Below are 22886 nucleotides of genomic sequence, written 5' to 3'. Positions count from 1 at the left end.
CGTAAATTTAGTGCAAAATAGTCTATTAATATGGTAACTTGATTCAAAGCAGAAGAAATTACATCTTCATTAGATCCATTCTCTATAGTTATATTATGTTCATTGGGTAAGTGAACGGGCAAACGTATTACAGCGTGACTTTTATCTTGTAATTTCTTTTCGAGTATACGCCACTCGCTTTCACAGGTCCTACATAACGAGCTTCGATATAATCTCGTATCTCGTTATGATCTATAACTGTATTTTCTGTTGCTGATTCGATTATTATAGTTGCAGCGTCATGACCTTTATAAATATACTTATAAAGATATTTAACTGACTTGATACTTAAAATTACCTCAACATTTATATGACTATTAAATATAATTGATAATACAGAACAATATGGAACAACATGGCGATTATCAATAATATATCCACCAGGACGTTCAAAAGTTTTACCAACATTTCGTCTACGGTAATAAGGATATGCATCTTCATCCATTCTAGTTTCCTCAACAAATGGTTTTGGATAATGTTTTGAACATTTTCTATCAACCAAACACCAGTCACCACAAGGCCCATGAATCATGTGTCTCATAACTATATCATGTAAAATGCAATTTTCACATGGATCTGGAATTTCAGCAGAAATATATTTATCTACAATTTGTGGAGTTGTTATTTTAAAATTTTGCTTTAAAGTAATCAACATATGGACATGAGGTAAACCACGTTTTTGAAATTCAATAACGTAAACAAATGCTGCTATTTCACCGAAATATTTTTGCTTAACGATTAAATCGACTAAATAATCTTTTTTAATATTGAACACTCGAGCACAGATATTAGGTCTGTCAGAAGCTTGTTGACCAAAAAGAAGGTTTTCTTCTATCTCACGCCATTTCGGATTACGTGTCATTGTGATAAAAAGGTCTCGTTTACCGAATTTGTTAACAATTGTCATTGCATCTTGATAATTTTGTAACATATTACGTGGTGACCCAATAAATGTAGAGGGAAGTATAACCATTTTTCCAACGTGAGCATTTATACTATTTGCCCTATTTTCCATATAATCTATTAAACCCTGATATGTTTCAACGCGTAATTCTTTTTGATGAGCTTTACAATAATCTATCCTATCCTTTTCAAGTTTTACATAATTATCCACAAGCCATTGTTAAAACAAACGGCGACCTAATAAAAACACATTGAATTCATTACGAATGGCCATACGATATTTAACATATTGTCCTCTAGTTATTCTTCTAGTACTATTTAATTTCATTAAATTACGATGCCATCCTCTAGTTCCATATAGATAAAACAATGGATATATCCAAGGTTCTACACTTGGATCCATAGTACTCACCTGTTGCAAGGGTTTAGTATTTCGGTTACATATGGTAACGTAAGACTCAGGAATTTCACCATCAGAAATCGTTTTAAAAACTGCAGCAACTTCATTTGTTCTCTGAGCATTATATCTACGTCTATCCATCCCTGATTTTAACGTGAATAGTAATTGTAATTCAGGTAAAGGCTCACCGGAATCTATTTCTGATCGCTGTTGATTTTGTAATTCTTCACCCATCATTAGATATGATTGAGAAATATATTACATTAAACTTTCAAGATTTGTTACAATATCAAAATCTAAACACGAATTTCTATTAATACGATGATTCACTACTTCATTTGAATCAACGATAAAAAGTTGCCCATAACTCGGACTTTCATTTTGCACAGCATATAACGCTGTATTAATTTGATAATAAATTTTACCTTGTATTTTAAAACAATACGGACCAGGATGCCTTCCTTGCAGATTAACCAAATTTGCATTAAATGATGCAAAAGAAAATGAGCTATTGTAACTACGAATATGATCAAAAAAATTTTTTGATTTTACATGACTTCCATCAAATAAGGAACGGAGAAATAGAGGTAATTCAGGCAACGGTTCGAGATAAATTGTGCCGTGGTTGCAACAATCATGAAATGAATTTCCTTTATTAATAACTTTTTCAGCTGCAAAATGTTTAGCATTACAATGAATGCAAGAAACACTCATTGGACCAATATAATATTCATCTACATTATCAAATAATGTTGTACTCGTAATATCTATAAAAGGTCGTTTCCTTTTTCGTAATCGACAAGTAATTTGATGTATAACATATTGTTGATTTAATGTAATATTATCTGTAGATTTTTTAACAATGTTTCCACTCGTTTCTATAATACGATTCTCAGTTGAAGTACCAGCAATGCAAGTAACTTGTTTATGTAATAAATTTACATTTACAGAATTTACCTGCGCGTCATTACTAATTTCAATTACTCTATTTTTAGATTCAACTCTATTTAATGTATTATTAACTGTTTTTTGTATTTCACGACGATGACGTTGATTTTCCTTTCGTTTGTTAGTAGTTTGTTAGTTTGTAGTTGATGAAGTTCTTGTTCTTCTTCTGGAGTACGCTCAATTTTACGCCGTGGTATTTTAAAAAAATATTAATACACTCAAATATGTTTATTAATATATTTTTATAAAATTGTAGTTAGTTTTTGTTAGAGAATAAATTATACACATTGAACTTCAATCTCTTACTATTAACACAAATGCGCACTACCTATAATTATCATCATCATCATCATCATCATCATCATCATCATCATGTTGTCATTACATCGTCAAATATGTACTTTATTAATTTGTTACAAATGAATTACAATACTTACACTATTATTTATATATATTATATAAATTACAATAGAATAAACTCTTAACTTCTCTTAACTAATGCTTAAAACTAAATTATTTACAATATCAATATTATATCTACTTTTATATCTTTTTCTAATATATTTCTAATATTTCTAATATTTCTTTTATATATTTTCTTCACAAACGAACTGTTGTACATCTGAAAAGAAAACAAACAATATTAATTATTATGTATATTCTCACTGAAACTACCAATAAGTAGGTCTCACTGAAACTACCAATAAGTAGAACACAGTAACAGAAAAATTAAAATGACGTCATTTTCACATTATTTCGACATCTTGACGTCAATTTGATATTTCCGTAACTGATTTGTTCTATTTGGGTACATATGAACATGTATATATGAATATCTCTATAGAAGATGTTATCGTAACCATAACATACCTAACTCTCTTCGTATCTCTGTCTTCCTTCTTCTTGCTGCCGTGCGAGTATACTGGCAGTATTGCTACATATTCCCTCTCTTTCTACGATGGAACGGTGTTTTGGCGCTAATGTTCAACCGCACGAAAGCCCCCACCGTATAAAGCCAAACCGACACACATAGGCCGTATTCTCTTCTCTCTCTCTCTCTATATTACGCACAAAATTTCACCAAATTACGTATATTACAGTTATATTACAGTTTATATTACGTATATTACAGTTTTGAGATATACATACCTATCTCACTTCGTATCTCTGTCTTCCTTCTATTACTCTCTTCTTTCTTTCTATACGCACAAAATTTTAACCAAATTGCATATACGCAACTTTTTCAAGAATCTGTCACCCGAACTGTGACAGCTGCAAGCGGCACGAATCTAGCCGCAACGGATCGAGCCAATCAGCATCGCGGAAAAGAGACTTCAACGTTTCGAGATTCATTCGATACTTTCGAGATTTCTGTGACACGCACTTTTTATTAAGGGGATATATATAAATAAAGCATCAGCCGTACCAGGAGTTGCAGCGAGTCAGGTGGAATACCATTTTACAAGAAGCAATATTTTGACTTGACGTAATATATGACCATGAACTTGTTTTAGCATCTTCCTACAACTATTCCCGAGATCTCTACAGAGTTAGATTTTACAAACAGGCCGTCAACAATTTATTATATATAATTAAAGCGTCAGCTGTACCAAATATCGCAGCGAATCAGGCGGAATACAATTTTACAAGAACAAATATATTGCCTCGTTGACAATACGTATAACCGCCAAATTATTATGGTATCTTCCTTGAACTATTCCTGACCCCTGCAGAGCCAGATCTTGCAATCCGGCCGTCAAAAATTTATAATACAATAATAAAGCGTCCGCTGTACCAAGCGTAGCTGCGAATCACTCGAAATATCATTTTACGAGATGCAATATTTCGTCTCTTTGACGATACTCTCTTTGACGGTATTATTACCAAATTGTTGCAGCATCTTCTTCGTACTATTCCCGAGATCGGTACAAAGCCGGATTTTGCAATCCGGTCGTCAAAAATTTAAAATATATATATAAAGTGCCCGTCGTACCAAGCGTTGGAGCGAATCAATCGAAAAATCATTGTAGGAGATGCAAAATTTCACCTCGTTGACGATATGTTTCACCGCCAAATTGTTATAGCATCTTTTTTACACTATCCCCGAGAAACCTACAGAACTAGATTTCGCAGTCAGGCCGTGAAAAATGTATCATAAATAAATAAAGATATATGAAATGTCGGAGCGGATCGCGTACAATACCATTTTACAAAATGAGATATATTACTTCACTAATGTAATATATCATCATCATATTGTTATAGCATATCTCTAAAACTATTCCCAAGATCCTCACAAAGCCAGATTTTGCAATCAGGCCGTCTAACTTTTATTATAAATAAATAAAGATGCATCAAGAGTTAAGGCGGATTACGCGAATACAATTTCACAAGAAGAGATATTCCGCCTTGTTGAAGTAATATATATGTAACCGCCGAATTGATATGAAATATTCCTTGAACTATTATCGAGATCCCTACAGAGCCAGATTTTGCATTCCGGCCGTCAAAAATTTATCATATATTAATAAAGCGTGTGTCGTACGAAACATCGCAGCGAGTCCCGCGAAATACCATGTTACAAGAAAAAATATTTTACCTCTTTGCTATCATATAACAGCACCAAATTGTTATAACATATTCCTCGATCTATCCCCGAGGTCTTTACAAAGCCAGATTTCGCAATCAGGCCGCCTAACATTTATCGTATATAAAAGACTCTACCGGGCATTGCAGCATGTCACGTACAATACAATTTTGGAACATGAAAAATATTGCCTTGTTAACGTAATACATCACCATCAAATTGTTCCGCCGTATTCCTTGTATTATATGTAACATCGCTATAAAGCAGGATTTTGATTATTAACACACATATATATATATATACACAGGGTGAGTCAATTAAAGTGTTACAGACTTATATCTTGGAAATAAATAATTTTAGAGAAAAATGTTTCAGACAAAAGTTGTATGATGTCAAATGAGACATAAGAAGGTATTATTGATTAGATCTTGATTAGCCATTTGAAGGTTACGTGAAAATCACCAACAATTTTTCAAATGGAACGCCCTACTTATTTTGGCATATTCTTATAACATATTTCAAGAGCTTTCCAAAACACTACAACAAAGTATTTTTTTGTTAAGTACATCCCGAGTTATGAAGCTTCAAAGTTGTAATACCGCCGGCATTTGTATTAACCAAGGTGTACCGCGTGGAGGTTGCACGGACAGATTTACACCTCTTGCGTGCGTGTCGCACGCACACACACACGCGCACACACACACACACACGCGCGCGCGCGCACGCACACACACACACGCACGCACACACACACACACACACGCATGCACGCACACAAGAAGTGTAAATCCGATCGTGCAACCTCCACGCGGTACACCTTGGATAATGCAAATGCCGGCGGTACTGCAACTTTGAAGCTTCATAACTCGGGATGTACTTAACAAAAAAATACTTTGTTATAGTGTTTTGGAAAGCTCTTGAAATACGTTATAAGAATATGCCAAAATAAGTAGCGCGTTCCATTTGAAAAATTGTTGGTGATTTTCACGTAACCTTCAAATGGCTAATCAAGGTCTAATCAATAATACCTTCTTATGTCTCATTTGACATCATACAACTTTTGTCTGAAACATTTTTCTCTAAAATTATTCATTTCCAAGATATAAGTCTGTAACACTTTAATTGACTCACCCTGTATATATATATGATATATCATATATATATACAGGGTGTTATAAAAGTCCCGGAAGAGCAGAATAACTCGAAAAATATGAGTCCTAGAAAAAACGCGAAGTACTGGGTATTTATGATTTTTTCCTGGCTATCTGACGGTGACCTTGGATTTGACCTTGACAGTGACTTTGAAAGTCATTTCAAGGTCAGGTCAATTTTTTTAATGAGACCCCATACTTTTGACCCCAGAAATGAAAAGAGCGAAAATTTTACGTTCGGATATGACCTTGAACATTGTCAAATTTGACCTCTGAAGGTCGCATAAAGGTCTAAGATTGTTTTAGGCTGAAAATGCAAATATCTTCGAAAATGCACTTGCTAGGGAGCAATGTTACGCATATGAATAAGAATTTAGAGGTCAACAAGGGACATTCAGCTGTGACCTTGCTCTTATTCTCAAGGTCATGAGTTAAGATTATTATTAAGGTCAAACCGGACTTTTTAGGACTGAAAATCCATACTTTTGACTTAAAAGTGTCCAGATTGAAAAATTTTACGTTCAAATATGACGTTTTGAACCTTGACCTTGTTCTTAAGGTTATGTGTCAGTCATATCAAGGTCAATTAATTTTTTAGGCTGGAAACACATATTTGTACCCCCCCCCCCCCGTAATGTGAAGAGTGAGATTTTACGTCAGGTATGAGGTCACACTACGATTGTTGGTAATTCCTCAATATAGGGCGCCATTTTGGATCGGTCATGAATTTGTAAAATCCAACGTAGGATTCGATTTCAGAAACGACTTCAAGAACTCCTTAAACGAGATCCAATTTTTGTTATTCTTAAATATCGGCCGCTATCTTGAATCGGCCATCTTGAATTTGCAAAATCCGATGCCGGATTCAGTTTTAGCGAGCTCAAAAATCCCAGAATCGGTATCCGAAAAATTTGTTCGCCATCGATAAAGTGTATGCTTCAAAGTTTTTATTTGTCTCGATTCTATCAGTGTCAAACAGATAATAGATTGTTTTTGAGTTTTCATCGATTTAACAAGTTTTGATGTCATTCTAGTCCATTTTGAATTATTATCATATTATTATTAACGATCAATGGTATATTACTTATTATTTTTATTTAAAGGTAAAGAAACCGAATTTTTTATACCAAATTTTTGCAAATTTTTTGTTTTCAATTCCAAATGGCTTCTCTTACAGAGCATGAGAGAGTTTCGCTATTGATGATGAGAAGATGGGAAGATAGACAAAGGTCATACAGTGAAGTGAGATTGCTGTTCAATGAAAACTTTCGTAATGAAGGCGAAGGTATTTCAATATCGACTGTATCTCGCACCATCAGACGATTTGTAAAAACTGGGAGTAATAAAAACCGCAAAAAATCTGGGAGGCCAAGGTCCCAAACAACAGAAGAGCGACAATTTGAAGTAGCCCAATCATTTGTTGAAAATCCCAGATTGTCAATTAGAAAGGCATCTCAACAGCTCAAATGAGTGTATTGTCAATTTCCAAAAATCTAAAGACCATTAAGTTCCACCCCTACAAAATTCATCTCCACCATGAGTTGAATGAGGATGATTTTGACCGCAGGGTGCAATTTTCAGAAGTTATGACGCAAAGAATTGATCAGCAACCAAACTTTGTACATAATACCGTTTTTTCAGACGAAGCGTCTTTTGAAATTGAACTGGTAAGGTAAACCGCCATAATTTTAAATATTGGGACAACGAAAATCCTCATTGGATGCTTGAAGCACATACGCAGTGACCTCAAAAATTGAATGTTTGGGCAAGTCTTCATGATAATCAAGTGCTTGGGCCTTTTTTATAAGTGGGAATTTGAACTCAGAAACCTATCTGCAGCTTCTAACAGACCAAATTGTTCCATCAATACAGGAGATCGTTGGTGATAATTTTGATGATGTTTGGCATCGCCACATTATGGACGCATTGTTCGGAACTATTTAAACGATACATTCCCTAATCGATGGAAAGGTAGAAGAGGCACAATCGAATGGCCACCGAGATCACCCGACATTGCACCACTTGATTTCTTTCTTTGGGGCTACATAAAAAATAAAGTTTATTTCACTAAACCTCGTAACCTGGATGAGCTTCAACAACAACGGATCATAGACGAATGTGCTGCAATACCTCCAGAAATGATAAGGAGTGCGACTGACAATTTGTACGTCCGCTTAGCACACTATCAAACGGTCAATGGGGAACATTTTGAACATCTCTTGTAAACTCAGACCGAGTTACAAGATGCTTCGGTGGCCTTCGGTGGCCGGGATTAACTAAACCTTGCCTCCAGTGGTCGGATTTGAGACACCTTGCCTTAAGTGGCCGGGTTTGAGACACCTTGCCTTCAGTGGTCGGGTTTGAGACACCTTGCCTTCAGTGATCGGGTTTGAGACATCTTGCCTTCAGTGGTCGGGTTTGAGACAGCTTGCCTTCAGTGGTCGGATTTGAGACACCTTGCCTTCAATGGTCGGATTTGAGACACCTTGCCTTAAGTGGCCGGGTTTGAGACACCTTGCCTTCAGTAGTCGGGTTTGAGACACCTTGCCTTCAGTGGTCGGGTTTGAGACACCTTGCCTTAAGTGGCCGGGTTTGAGACACCTTGCCTTCAATGGTCGGGTTTGAGACACCTTGCCTTCAGTGGTCAGGTTCCGAGACGCTTTACTTTCAGTAGACTTCACGATCAGTGAAGTAACGTAAAACGCATAATTTTGAGAATAAGGTCAAGGTTGGAAACGTCATAGTTGAACGTAAAATTTTTCAATCTTGACACTTTTAGGTCGAAGTATGGATTTTCAGTCCTAAAAAAGTCCGGTTTGACCTTAATAATTATTAACTCGTGACCTCGAGAATAAGGGCAAGGTCACGGCTGAATGTCCCTCGTTGACCTTTACATTCTTATTCTTATGCGTAACATTGCTCCCTAGCAGGTGCATTTTCGAAGATATTCGCGTTTTCAGCCTAAAACAAGCTTAGACCTTTATGTGACCTTCAGAGGTCAAATTTAGCAGTTTTAAGGTCATATCCGAACGTAAAATTTTCCTCTCTTTTCATTTCTGGGGTCAAAAGTATGGGGTCCCATTTAAAAAAATTGACCTGATCTTGAAATGAACTTCAAGGTCATTGTCAAGGTCAAATCCAAAGTCACCGTCAGATAGCCAAGAAAAAATCATAAAAACTCGGTGCTTCGCATTTTGTCTAGGACTCATATTTTTCGAGTTATTCTGCTCTTCCGGGACTTTTATAACACCCTGTATATATTGGATGAGTGCAAAAGTTCGTGCGGAGTTTCAATAGATGGAGTTATAAGCGTCGTAAAGTGTTGTCATTAATACTTCCATCTACATATTATATAACGTTGGAAAGGTGACGTCTTCAGCTGTTATTAAAAAAAAATCATTTGTTTTCATACAAACTGCTTCGAGAAATATCACTTTAAAAATGAGTATCGATAAGGTGCATTTACGGCATGTTATGCTTTACGAGTTTCGGAAGGGAATAAACGTTGCCGCAGCCGTAAAAAACATTCAGGATGTTTATCAGGATGAAGCACCAGCTAAACGAACTGTGGAAAAATGGTTTGCTAAATTTCGGCGCGGAGAATTTAACCTTGAAGCGAGCCACGCTCTGGTCGACCTTCTAACATTGATGACGATGTTTTGCGTACTTTAGTGCTCAATAATCCGCGAATTTCAACAGAAGAAGTTGCTACAGCACTAAACGTTGACCAATCAACCGCTTTTCGGCGTTTAAAAAAGATGGGATTCGATTTGAAGCTCGATATATGGGTGCCCCAATTGCTGACCGAGAAGAACAAAATCAAGCGAATTTCTGCAGCCGTTTCTTTACTCGGGTGGCTCAATAACGAGTCGTTTTTGGATCGACTAGTGACGGGCGATGAGAAATGTCCTCTACAACAATGTTCAGCGCAAACGGACATGGAAACAATCAGGTGAGCATGGTGACGCAATGCCAAAGGCCAGTTTGCACCCGATGAAGGTGATGCTCTCTGTTTGGTGGGATTGCAAGGGCATAATCTATTTCGAGCTTCTCCCCGCTGGCGAAACGATTGATTCGGACAAGTATGATTTGGACTCCCACTATCGCCAATTAACCAATCTGAATCGAGAAATAAAAGAGAAACGTCCGATTTTGTCAAATCGCAAGGGAGTCGTCTTTCATCACGACAACGCCAGACCACACGTTTCGAAAAAGACGCTGCGCAAACTGAAGAGCCTGAAATGGGATGTCTTAACGCATCCACCGTATTCTACTGATATCGCACCATCTGACTATCACTTGTTCCGGTCATTGCAAAATTAAATGGAAAAAACTTTGACTCTTTGGAGGCCTTAAAAAACGGCGTCTCTTCGTTCTTCGAATCTAAACCGCGCAGTTTTTATGATCGAGGCATCCGTATGCTGCCAGAACGTTGGGAAAAGATTATAGAAAACGATGGAGAATATATCATTGATTGAATAAAGATTTTTGTTTGCCTAATCACTGTGTAACTTTTACTCACAAACTCCGCATGAACTTTTGCACTCACCCAATATATATATTATAAGCGACTGTACGGGACAACAACAGGTAACTGTTAACTGTTAACTCCTACAAGTAACTGTAGGAACCATTAAAGTTATTGTAATATTAGAAGTTCATTAATGAATTTATTTTTATTTCTTATATTTCAGCCGATTTTGTAAATATATATACATGATGCTAAATTTCAAACGTAACAGGTAAAAAATCTCGAAAACTATGAAAGATATTAAATAAAGCTAAAACATCTGTTCCATGATTTCGAAGGGGAAATTGAATGGCATTATCAGTTTTTTATTTGGAGGGCATTTTCAAGGTCAGTTGAAAGTCAACTTAATTTTTTAAAATAGAAAACCCAATTTTTTATTATATTTTCTTTTTCTACCAATTAATTTTAACAACTTTTGTCTGAAATATTAGGTGCGCAACTAAGTTCTCGCTGTTTTTTTGATGAAAATGCAACTTTATTGTGAAAAAATGGTTACAAATGAATCATTCAAAATATTGCCCATCGCTAGCGACAACTTTTTCCCATCTTTCTGGCAGAGCTCGAATACCGTCACGGTAGAAGTGTTCGTCTTTTGAAGCTATCGACGAATCAAGCCATTTTGAGATGTCTTCATATGAGAGGAACTACTGATTAGCCAGACCATGTGCCATCGAACGGAACAAGTAATAATCGGACGGCGCAATATCTGGGGAATATGGCGGGTGGGATAGAACTTCCCATTTGAGTGTTTCTAAGTAGGTTTTAACGGATTTGGCAACGTGAGGCCGAGCGCTGTCATGCTGTGGAATCACTTTTTCGTGCCTCTGCTCGTATTGTGGCCGCTTTTCACGCAGTGCTCAGCTCAATCGCATCAATTGAGTTCGATACCGTTCCCCAGTGATGGTTTCGTTCGGTTTCAACAGCTCATAATAAATAACACCGCCCTGGTCCCACCAAATACACAGCAAAACCTTCGCAGCGTGAATATTCGGCCGAGCCGACGACGTAGAAGCATGATCGGACAGTCCCCATGATTTTGTTCTCTTTGGGTTGCTGTAATGAATCCATTTTTCATCACCCGTAACGATGCGATGAAGAAAACCCTTCTTTTTTTGCCGCTGGAGCAGTTGTTTACAGGCGAAAAAACGACGCTCAACGTCTGTTGGCTTCAAATCATAAGGAACCCAAGTTCCTTGTTTTTTAATCATTCCCAACGCATGCAATCGCTTGGAAATGGCTTGGCGGGTAACTCCTAATGCTGAAGCAAGCTCTTTTTTGCGTTTGGCACGGATCCTCATCGAGCAATGCCTCCAATTCAGCGTCTTCGAAGGTTTTTGGCCTTCCTTCACGCGAACGGTCGTCAACATCGAAATCACCGTCTTTGAAGCGACGGAACCAATTACGGCACGTTGTTTCACTTAGAGCAGCATCTCCATAAACTTTTTGGAGTTCTCGATGCGCTTCAGCCGCCGTTTTCTTTGAATGAAAGAAGAAAAGCAACACTTCCCGCAAATGACGATTATTTGGCACAAAATCAGACATTTTCACACAACCAAAAGTATATGACGCAAAAACAAAATCACTAATGTGTCAAAGCGGTTTGTTTACCATATGTCTAAGCTTGGTTCATGACGTTTTGGTTATGTCACAATCGACCAGCACTTACTACTGGAGCCATCTCTTGAAAAACAGCGGGAACTTAGTTGCGCACCTAATATTTTTTTATTTGTCTAGTATTTTTTGAAATATTTAATATTTAAAGAAAACTTGGTAACTTTTCCAACATTTAACTTACGATATCTCGCTAACTATTCGTCGAAAGAAAAAATATTATTAGACTTTTTTACTTTATTTAATATCAAGAATACATTATTATAAGAATGCCCTAACTTTTGTTAACTTATAGACCTTTGGAAATTTCAGAATTATTACATTAACAAAAGTTAGGATATTATTATAGTAGTATATTCTTGATAGTAAATAAAGTGAAAAAATCTAATACTATTTTTTCTGTCGACGAATAGTTAGCGAGATATCGTAAGTTAAATGTTTAAAAAGTTACCAAGTTTTCCTTAAACATTTCTAAAAAAATATTAGGCAAATAAAAAAATATTTCAGACAAAAGTTGTTCAAATTAATTGGTAGAAAAAGAAGATATAATAAAAAATTGGGTTCCAACTTAAAAAAATTAAGTTGACTTTCAACCAACTTTGAAAATGTCTTCCAAATAAAAAACTGATAATGCCATTCTCTTTCCCCTTCAAAATCATAGAAAACGTGTTTTAGTTTTTTTTAATATCTTTCATAGTTTTCGAGATTTCTTACCTTGTTACGTTTAAAATTTAGCACCCTATATACGAGGACGGTCCGATAAGTACTTAGCCTCACCGCCCGATGGCGCCACTATCGCAAGAGAAATTTACTATCGTGTAATACATTCTCGTAGACGGCTACTGTCGAAATTTCAGCCGAATCGGACTCGTAGTTTTGTTTTGACCGCGTGTGGAAGCGGGCGTGTCCGCGGATTTTAGAAAAATGGAAAAAGAGCAATATCGGTCGGTGATTCGATTCTTGTTTTTGGAAGGGAAATCGCGCAGCGAAATCAAAGAGCGCTTGGATGCTATGTACGGTGACTCTTCTCCTTCGATGGCGACCGTCAAAAATTGGTTTAACGAGTTTCAACGTGGTCGCACGTCGGTTTTTGATGAGCCACGCCCAGGTGCCCCGAAAACGGCTACCACGGAGGATAACATGACAAAAATCCACGATCTCGTATTGGCAGACCGCCGATTGAAGGTGCGCGAGATAGCTGAGCAGTAGGCATCTCAAAAGACCGCGTGGGTCATATCCTGCATGAAATTTTGGGCATGAGAAAGCTGTCGGCGCGATAGGTGCCGCGTTTGTTCACTCCGGACAACAAGCGCAACCGTGAGGCCACTTCAGAGCAGTGTTTGACGCTGTTTAAGCGCAATCCGAAGGAGTTTCTGCGTCGTTTCGTGACCGTCGACGAAACATAGATCCACTGGTACACACCAGAGACCAAGGAACAGTCGAAACAGTGGACTTCACCCGGCGAACGTGCTCCGAAGAAGGCGAAGACTGTCCTATCGGCCGGAAAGGTGATGGCCACCGTTTTCTGGGATTCACAAGGTGTGATCTACATCGACTACCTGGAGAAGGGCAAAACGGTCACAGGGCTGTACTATGCCGAATTATTGGGCCGATTCGACGCCGAATTGCAGAAAAAACGGCCCCATTTGGCGAAGAAAAAAGTGCTCTTCCATGACAACGCACCGGCTCACATCTCCGCCCTCGCCACGGTCAAATTGGTCGAATTAGGCTACGATCTGCTGCCCCATCCACCGTATTCTCCAGATTTGGCCCCGTGCGATTTCTTTTTGTTTCCAAACTTGAAAAAGTCACTCGCCGGGCAGAAATTTGAGTCGAATGAGGAGGTCATCGCCGCCACGGAGGCCTACTTTGCAGACCTCGAGAAAACGTATTTTTCAGACGGGTTAAAGAAGTTGGAGCATCGCTGGGTCAAGTGTATCGAGCTAAAAGGAGACTATGTTGAGAAATAAATCGTCACTTTTCCAAAATTTTCGTTTTTCTTTTGTAGGCTAAGTACTTATCGGACCACCTTCGTATATATTTACAAAATCGGTCTTGAAATATAAGAAATAAAAATAAATTCATTAATAAACTTCTAATATCACAACTTTAATGGTTCCTACAGTTACTTGTAGGAGTTAATAGTTAACAGTTACCTGTTGTTGTCCCGTACAGTCGCTTATAATATATATATCAGGTATAGTAAAAAGAAATTCATTATTTTTCCAATAGATGGCTTTAGTTATCTGTATCTCGTGTTGTATAAGTCCGATCGGGTTCCACTAGATGGCGTTAGAAAGATGAGATTTCGTACTAAAAAAACTTTTGTGACAGTTTTGTGATTAATTGATTCAGTTTTGTTTGAGCGCGCGTCAAAGATGGACACTAGCAAAGAGAAAATACACTATATTTTACAGTTTTTCTTCGATAAAAGCGAAAACGCAAGCCAGGCGGCTGAAAATGTGAATAGTGTTTATGGTCCTGATATTGTAACAGCCAATCACGCGCAATTTTGGTTTCGTCGATTCCGTTCCGGTAATTTCGATGTCAAAGTTGCACCACGCACTGGAAGGCCAATTGTCGAAAATATCGATAAAATCATGGACATTGTCGAGTCCAACCGTCATGTAAGCACTGTTTCGATTGCCCAAGAGCTAAAGATTGCACAAAAACCGTTTGGAACCATTTGAATAAGGCTGGATACAAAAAGAAGCTCGATGTATGGGTGCCACATGAGTTAACCAAAAAAATACCTCATGGACCGAATTTCCATCTGCGAATCGCTGCTGAATCGCAACAAAATCGACCCATTTCTGAAGCGGTTGGTCATTGGTGATGAAAAGTGGATCACTTACGACAACGTCAAGCGAAAACCGTTTCCGCCACCGTTTCCGCCGGCTCACCGCGATTCGACCACGGTCGTGGTCGAATCGCGGTGAGCCGGCGGAAACGGTGGCCAAGCCAGGATTGACGGCCAGGAAGGTTTTGCTGTGTGTTTGGTGGGATTGGCAGGGAATTATCTACTATGAGCTGCTCCCCTACGGCAAAACTCTTAACTCGGAACTGTACTGTCAACAATTGGACCGTCTGAAGGGAGCAATCGCCCAGAAGCGGCCAGCTTTGGCCAATAGGAGAGGAATTGTGTTCCATCAGGACAACGCCAGGCCACACACATCGATAGTGACTCGCCAGAAGTTCCGGGAGCTTGGTTGGGAGGTTCTTATGCATCCACCTTATAGTCCGGACCTGGCACCAAGTGATTACCATCTGTTCCTGTCCATGGCGAACAATTTTGCTGGTGAAAAATTCGCTTCAAGAGAGGCTTGTGAAAATCGACTGTCTCAATTTTTTGCCAATAGGGACGAGGGCTTCTATGAGAGAGGCATAATGAAATTATCTTCAAAATAGCAACAAGTTATCGAACAAAACGGCGCATATTTGACCTAAATCGGATCATTCTAACTATGGTAATTAAAGCCTTCAATTTCATGTAAAAATAATGGATTTCTTTTTACTACACGTGATATGTTGTGACATGGCGATTTCGAGGTCGCCCGTCACAAGAAGCGGAGGGCCTCCGAGGGGGTCCCCGGGATGTCGCGCTCGGCCGCAATCGCGAGGCGAGCTGCGTAGTTTCGGGAAGGAAATCGCGGATATATTTTGATGGCGAGCGATCTCGTACCGACGAGTGCGAGATTGCTGTTTTTTTTGGTGATACCCCCGCGCCCCTAGAAGTGTGTGCCCCTTCGCTGCGAGTAGCCTCCGACCAGCAGGAGCGGCGGACCAGAGAAGGGAGACCGAGAGGAAAGGAGGAAGGCCTCGGGGAGCCGCCGCGAGCCCTAAAAGATCTCAGGTGATGTCATTGGCCCGCTTATAATTTTGGGTTTCGAACAATTGTGTCGTTAAGATCGCACCGCTGTCGATGTATTTTTGTCTATTATCGTAGGCACGAAAACAAACCGGGACACGACACCTGCTAACGAGGAACCTGGATCACACGGAAGAGGCTTGGCGACAAAAGAGAAGATAAAGAGCCGCCTCTCGATGTCGTGATCCCGGAAGAAAAAAAAATTGAAGCAACAGAAGCAACGTCGCTCGAGATCGGAGGAAGGGATCTCACTTCCGGCGAAGACGCGAATAGAGAGCGAACTAAAAATTGTTGTCGAGAAAGACCTCGCGAGCTTAGGGAAGCTATCGTATTTTGGTTTGGTGTCGTGGGTGCACGGGCGTGCAGTGCATCGTGCGCGTGCGGATCCCGGAGAGAGGTAGCGAGAGCGAGCGAGGCAGGCCAGAGAGAGAGAGAGAGAGAGAGAGAGAGAGAGAGAGAGAGAGAGCTATCGTGAGAGCGCCGGAAGCGAGGAGGAGCGAGCGGAGCGGACGAGCGGAGGAGCGACTGTCCGGAAGGAGGCTGCCGCCAGCGGGCGAAAATTGAAAGAGTATCACTCTGTACGACTCCGTTTGTTCGTGCGAGCCGTTTGCGCGGTGGAACTAGTCAGCGGCTGTCGGACTTTGTGTGAAAATTTGGATTGTAGATCGGTCACCGAAGCCGTCTGTCGGTCTTTCCGCGGAACGCGGGGAACAGAGCGTTTCTCTCTCTCAACGAGCGGGGGTTTATCGCTATCGGAATCGCGGGTCGTAGGTCGCGCGGATCTATCGAGATCGCTGTCGCTTCTCCGTCAGGAGTCAAAAGACTTGTATTACCGATCAAAGTAACGAAAATACACTTGGATTACTATTTGTTCCACATCGTACATGTTAACTAATTTAATTACCCGTCGGGTTCCCCTCCTAATCCCCACAAGAGACCTACCCCAACTCCGACTTAAAAGTGCAGGAGCTGTCGAGTTCGTAGAAGATCGCGTCGACTCGCCGCCGCCTAGTTAGTGTTGGTGGGCCCGATACTCGTGCCTGGCGCCCAACATTCGTTCGTGAAAATTTTTGTGCCTAGGCGGAGGGCGACGGACAGATCGTCGCGACATTGCCCGCTTCCTAGTCGCTAGGAGCGGTCGCAATGTGTTAATAATCAAAACCCTGCTTTATAGTGACGTTAGAAATAATACAAGGAATATGACCGAACAATTTGATGGCGATATATTACATTAACGAGGCAATATTTCTCATGTTCCAAAATTGTACGTGACATGCTGCAATACTCGGTACAGTCTTTTATATACGATAAATATTAGACGGCCTGATTGCGAAATCTGGCTTTGTAGAGACCTCGGGGATAGATCGAGGAATATATTATAACAATTTGGTGCTGATATATGACAACAACGAGGAAAAATATTTTTTCTTGTAATATGGTATTTCGCAGGACTCGCTGCGATGTTTCGTACGACACATGCGATATTTCGACTGACTCGCAGCGGCGCTTGGTACAGCGAACGCTTTATTAATATATGATAAATTTTTGACCGGATTGCAAAATCTGGCTCTGTAGGGTTCTTGGGGATAATTCAAGGAAGATACCATATTTAATTTGGCGGTTATACACTCAAACGCAAAAAACCCGGTACACTAAAAATTTGGGAAAAAATTACAAAATTTCAAATGATCATAACTTGGTAAATAATGAAGATACAAATATGCGCAGAAATGCAAAATGAAGCTTGAAACGTCTTCTTTAAGAATATCTGAATGGCAATTATGCTCGGCCATTTTTTTCAAAATGGCGGATGATAAAGTGAGAGGATGCAAAATTGATAATCAAAGGTCCGTGTTTGCGATGGTGCATGGTGTGCATCAGGTATCGCAGCATAATGGGACCAAATGTACATGAAAGTATAGAGTGTTATCTTTAAAATGCTACTTTACCGAGCTCGATGTGATCATTTTTCACTGAGTTGTTCCAAATTTTGCTAAAAATGCGGTTTTCTTGTTAAATTTGCATAATTCAGTGAATAAGTATCGCATCAAGCTCTACGACGAAGTATTTTAAAGAAAACATTCTATACTTTTAGGTACTTTTCGTCCCATTGAGCTGCGACACTTACTTTGCTCCATGCGCCGTCGCACGCTCGAACCTTTTTTTAGCAACTTTTCATGTTCTCCTTTTTATCACCCGCCATTTTGAAAAAATATCGTTGCGCACAATTTCGATAGATCTTTCGAAAAGTACGGTTTCAAAGCTTTCAAACCGTTTTTGAAATTTGCTGCTAGGATATTTAGGTGTCGAGATATTCAATTTCGAATTTGCAACAAATGTCGATTCAGCGAGGCTTAAGGGACTAAGAGGCTCTGCGGTTCGTTTGGCTCTTTCATAATTTCAATAGCTGTGTTCATGTTTCTCTATATAATAATTTACATAACCTGCACAATATATTCAATGATTTGCATTTATTATTTTGAAAGCCAGGGAAATGAAAGTAAAATTCAATTTAGGTTCTTCATTTTGCGTAATCGATATTACGTAATAAAGATGAATTGCGTTTTAAGATACCGCTGTCATTAGCTCAAATTATGGTTGTAAGTCTTCCCAATATAAACCGCATGGAGTTTTACTGGTAGGAAAAGTCCCATTGTATGTTTTGTGTGTGTGTGTGTGTGTGTGTGTGTGTGTGTGTGTTTGTATACCACAAGGATAAGGACCCCGCGGTTCGTCAGCTCCACAGTATTTCAAGATTTCACACCCTCCTTGTGGTGTGTGTGTGTGTGTGTGTGTGGTGTTACAGCAAAGATAAGGACCCCGCAGTTCGTCACTCCTGCAGTAATTAATGACTCCAAACTCTCTCTGCTGTGTGTGTGGTGTGTGTGTACTAATAGTGGGTATGACTGCCTCGTGCGCGTATTACCTCATTCATACGATCAGGCATACTCCTTATTAGTCTTTTAATTTTATCCTGCGTAATTGTATTCCATTCGTTTTCGAGAATTATTCGCAGTTCTCGCAGTGACTGAGGAGCAGGTACGTGATTTCGTACTTTCCTGCCGAGGTTGTCCCATAAGTGTTCGATTGGATTTAAATCTGGACTATTTGCTGGCCAATCGAGTCGATTTATGCCAACTTCATCGAAGAAATCAAGCACTCTTCTCGCAGTGTGTGGTCGAGCATTGTCTTGCATAAACAAGAAGTTCTCTCCGATGAAGGGTGCGTACGGAACAACATACGGAATGAGTATGTCTTCCACGTATACATCTGCGTTCATATTCTTGTCAAAAAAGTGCAGATCTGTATGAGCATTAGCTGAAATTCCTGCCCAAATCATTACAGAGCCTCCATTGTAGCTATGCCTCTCACTTACCGTACAGTCTGCAAATCGTTCTCCACCGCGACGATAAACTCGTTCTTGTCCATCTGGAGAATAGACACAGAAACGAGATTCATCGCTAAAGAGTACTTTGCTCCGGTCTGCGTAAGTCCAGTCTCTATGCTCAACTGCAAAATTGAGTCGAGCTACGCGATGGTGACATTTAAGCAAAGGTACAGCTGCTGGCCTGCGCGAAAGCAGATTTTGTTCCTTTAATCTTCTCCGAACGGTGTTAACGGATACATTAATGTTGCGGACATCCCTTAAATTGTTTCTAATTTGAACAGATGTTCGATGTCTGTCTCTTAACGAATTTGAAACAATAAATCGGTCATCATTGTGATTGGTACATCGAGGACGTCCCGAACCAGGCCTTCTATGGAAAGAATTGGTTTGTAAGTACCTGGCATAAGCACGTTGCACAGTTGACACTGACAAATCAAGTGCCTGAGCAACGTACCTTCGACTTCTGCCATCTTCAATTAAAGCAATAACTTGAGCAGCCTTTTCAGGATTTATCGTCGCCATAATCGACGCAATCATTTCGATGCGAAACAATCAATTATGGTTTAAATTGATGAAGTTGCACGAAGCAACGCGCCTCGAAAGGAAAAGATCACGGAAAAAGAAAAGTCGCACGAGGCAGCGCTTATCGGAGTGAACATGTTCGGAAAAGGAAAATTGTTTGTCTTTGTTTATTGTCTTGGCACATACATTTAAGAAAAATCCAGTCAAGCCAGGCGTTAAAGCCCGGCGTACTGACAAACTCGCGAAGTCCAGCGTACAAGAGATAGTCCCACTATCGGCGCTGGACCGTACGAAGGCCAAAAGCTGTACGAAGGCAATCTCTGATTGTCTCCGCGGGCACTCTTATATGCCCTGGGCAGCTCGAACTCGCGTGCGAGCCGAGGGGCTCGCGCGCGCGACAATCCAGATCGCCGCGTCGCGGCAGCTCCGTGGACTAGGAGCGCCAGGGAATTTCGACGTTCAGGTGGCGTCCAGCGACTCGGCATCCCGCGCGCTGGGTCAACGCGAACTCAGGCACGATCCTGAACAGCATATTCAAGCTGTGCACCATAATGGCCAATCGTACGGAGAAGGTAGAGAGCTAGGGACAGCTTCGCGAACTAAAGTGTATACCACAGTGATCATGCGTAACTGAAGGGTAAAAATTGATAACTTTTGATAAAAATTAAATTTCCAATTCGCAAAATTGTGTAAATTATTGTATAGAGAATAATGAACGCGGCTATTGAAATTATGAAAGAGCCAAACGAACCGCAGAGCCTCTTAGCCCCTTAAGCCTCGCTGAATCGACATTTGTTGCAAATTCGAAATTGAATATCTCGACACCTAAATATCCTAGCAGCAAATTTCAAAAACGGTTTGAAAGCTTTGAAACCGTACTTTTCGAAAGATCTATCGAAATTGTGCGCAACGATATTTTTTCAAAATGGCGGGTGATAAAAAGGAGAACATGAAAAGTTGCTAAAAAAAGGTTCGAGCGTGCGACGGCGCATGGAGCAAAGTAAGTGTCGCAGCTCAATGGGACGAAAAGTACCTAAAAGTATAGAATGTTTTCTTTAAAATACTTCGTCGTAGAGCTTGATGCGATACTTATTCACTGAATTATGCAAATTTAACAAGAAAACCGCATTTTTAGCAAAATTTGGAACAACTCAGTGAAAAATGATCACATCGAGCTCGGTAAAGTAGCATTTTAAAGATAACACTCTATACTTTCATGTGCATTTGGTCCCATTACGCTGCGATACCTGATGCACACCATGCATCATCGCAAACACGGACCTTTGATTATCAATTTTGCATCCTCTCACTTTATCATCCGCCATTTTGAAAAAAATGGCCGAGCGTAATTGCCATTCAGATATTCTTAAAGAAGACGTTTCAAGCTTCATTTTGCATTTCTGCGCATATTTGTATCTTCATTATTTACCAAGTTATGATCATTTGAAATTTTGTAATTTTTTCCCAAATTTTTAGTGTACCGGGTTTTTGGCGTTTGAGTGTATATATTGTCAACGAGGCAATATATCTGTTTTTGTAAAATTGTATTCCACCTGACTCGCTGCGATTTGGTACAGCTGACGCTTTCTTTATGTATTGAATAAATTGTTAACAGCCTATTTGTAAAATCTAACTCTGTAAAGATCTCGGAAATAGTTGTAGGAAGATACTATAACAAGTTCATGGTCATATTTACGTCAATAAGGCAAAATATTGCTTCTTGTAAAATGGTATTCCACCTGACTCGCTGCAATTTCTGGTACGGCTGATACTTTATATATATATTATAAATTTTGGACAGCCGGATTGTAAAATCTGGCTGTGTAAGGTCCTCAGGGATAGTTCAAGGAAGATGCTGTAACAGTTTAGCAATTATACGTATCGTCAACGAGGCGAAATTTTGCATCTTGTAAAATAATTTTTGGAGTGATTCGCTGCGATGCTTGGTACGGCGGACGCTTCATTTATTTTTCATAAATTTTGGACGGCCGGATTGCGAAATCTGGCTTTGTGGGGATCTCGGGAATAATATAAGGAACATGCTATAATAATTTGGTGGTGATATATAACGTCAGCTAGACAAAATACGTCAATTTGTAAAATGGTATTGCACGTAAGTCGCTGCGACGCTTGGCTCACTCACCCAAAAGCCTGGAAAGCATTTTCTCGCCGTGTATCGGTCGGCGAAATGCCCGAGTAAGTATGACAAGGACAGCGCGATCGATCGTTCATCCTTGTCAAACTGACTTGACCCAACCTTCCTGCTCTTGCGCTCGCGCGCACGGCATTGGTTTGCAGTTTCGCCGCACGAGGCCCTCAAAGTCAACTAGATTTGCCTCTGGCTCCTGCAGACCCATAGACATAGTAAGAATAGACTGCGCGTGTACTCTTGTGAAGACTGAAGATCAGGTAGAAAGAGACAGAAAGCAAGTGCCGAGTATCTTTCTTTCTCTGCTCACGCATGCGCAGTGATGCGTAGTAATATCTAATGTGCTATATACATGATGTTAGGTTAAAAAAAGTTGTGTAATGTTAAATAAAACCGTTTAAAATTTAGAGATAAATGTGTTTCAATTATTATAAACTACGTGTAAACATTTATATTGAAACGATTAAATATTTTATACATGAATATGTGTGGAAAAGTTGTAATAAAAATATCAATATTACAAAGTAATATAATCTTTATTAAAAAAATATATATTTTTATATAAGTTGTTGTTTATTTATTGATTTTTGAACAAGGTTATTTTATTATTTTTCATCCGAACTCGTTGTATCGAATCTGCGAATGATGTACTTTCATGTTTTAAAATTAAATTAAAAAATGTTTTCAAAATTAATTTAATTATTTGGTTTCGGTGATCAAAAAGTGGACTTTGATCGAATATATGATTATTATAGTCAAATATATGCACAGGAATGGAGCGTACAGCCT

This window comes from Harpegnathos saltator, unplaced genomic scaffold (genome assembly GCF_003227715.2).
Source record: "Harpegnathos saltator strain DR-91 unplaced genomic scaffold, Hsal_v8.6 scaffold546, whole genome shotgun sequence".
NCBI classification, from domain to species: Eukaryota; Metazoa; Arthropoda; class Insecta; order Hymenoptera; family Formicidae; genus Harpegnathos; species Harpegnathos saltator.
The sequence above is the reverse complement of the archived record's forward strand: the minus strand, read 5'-3'. Positions refer to the sequence as shown.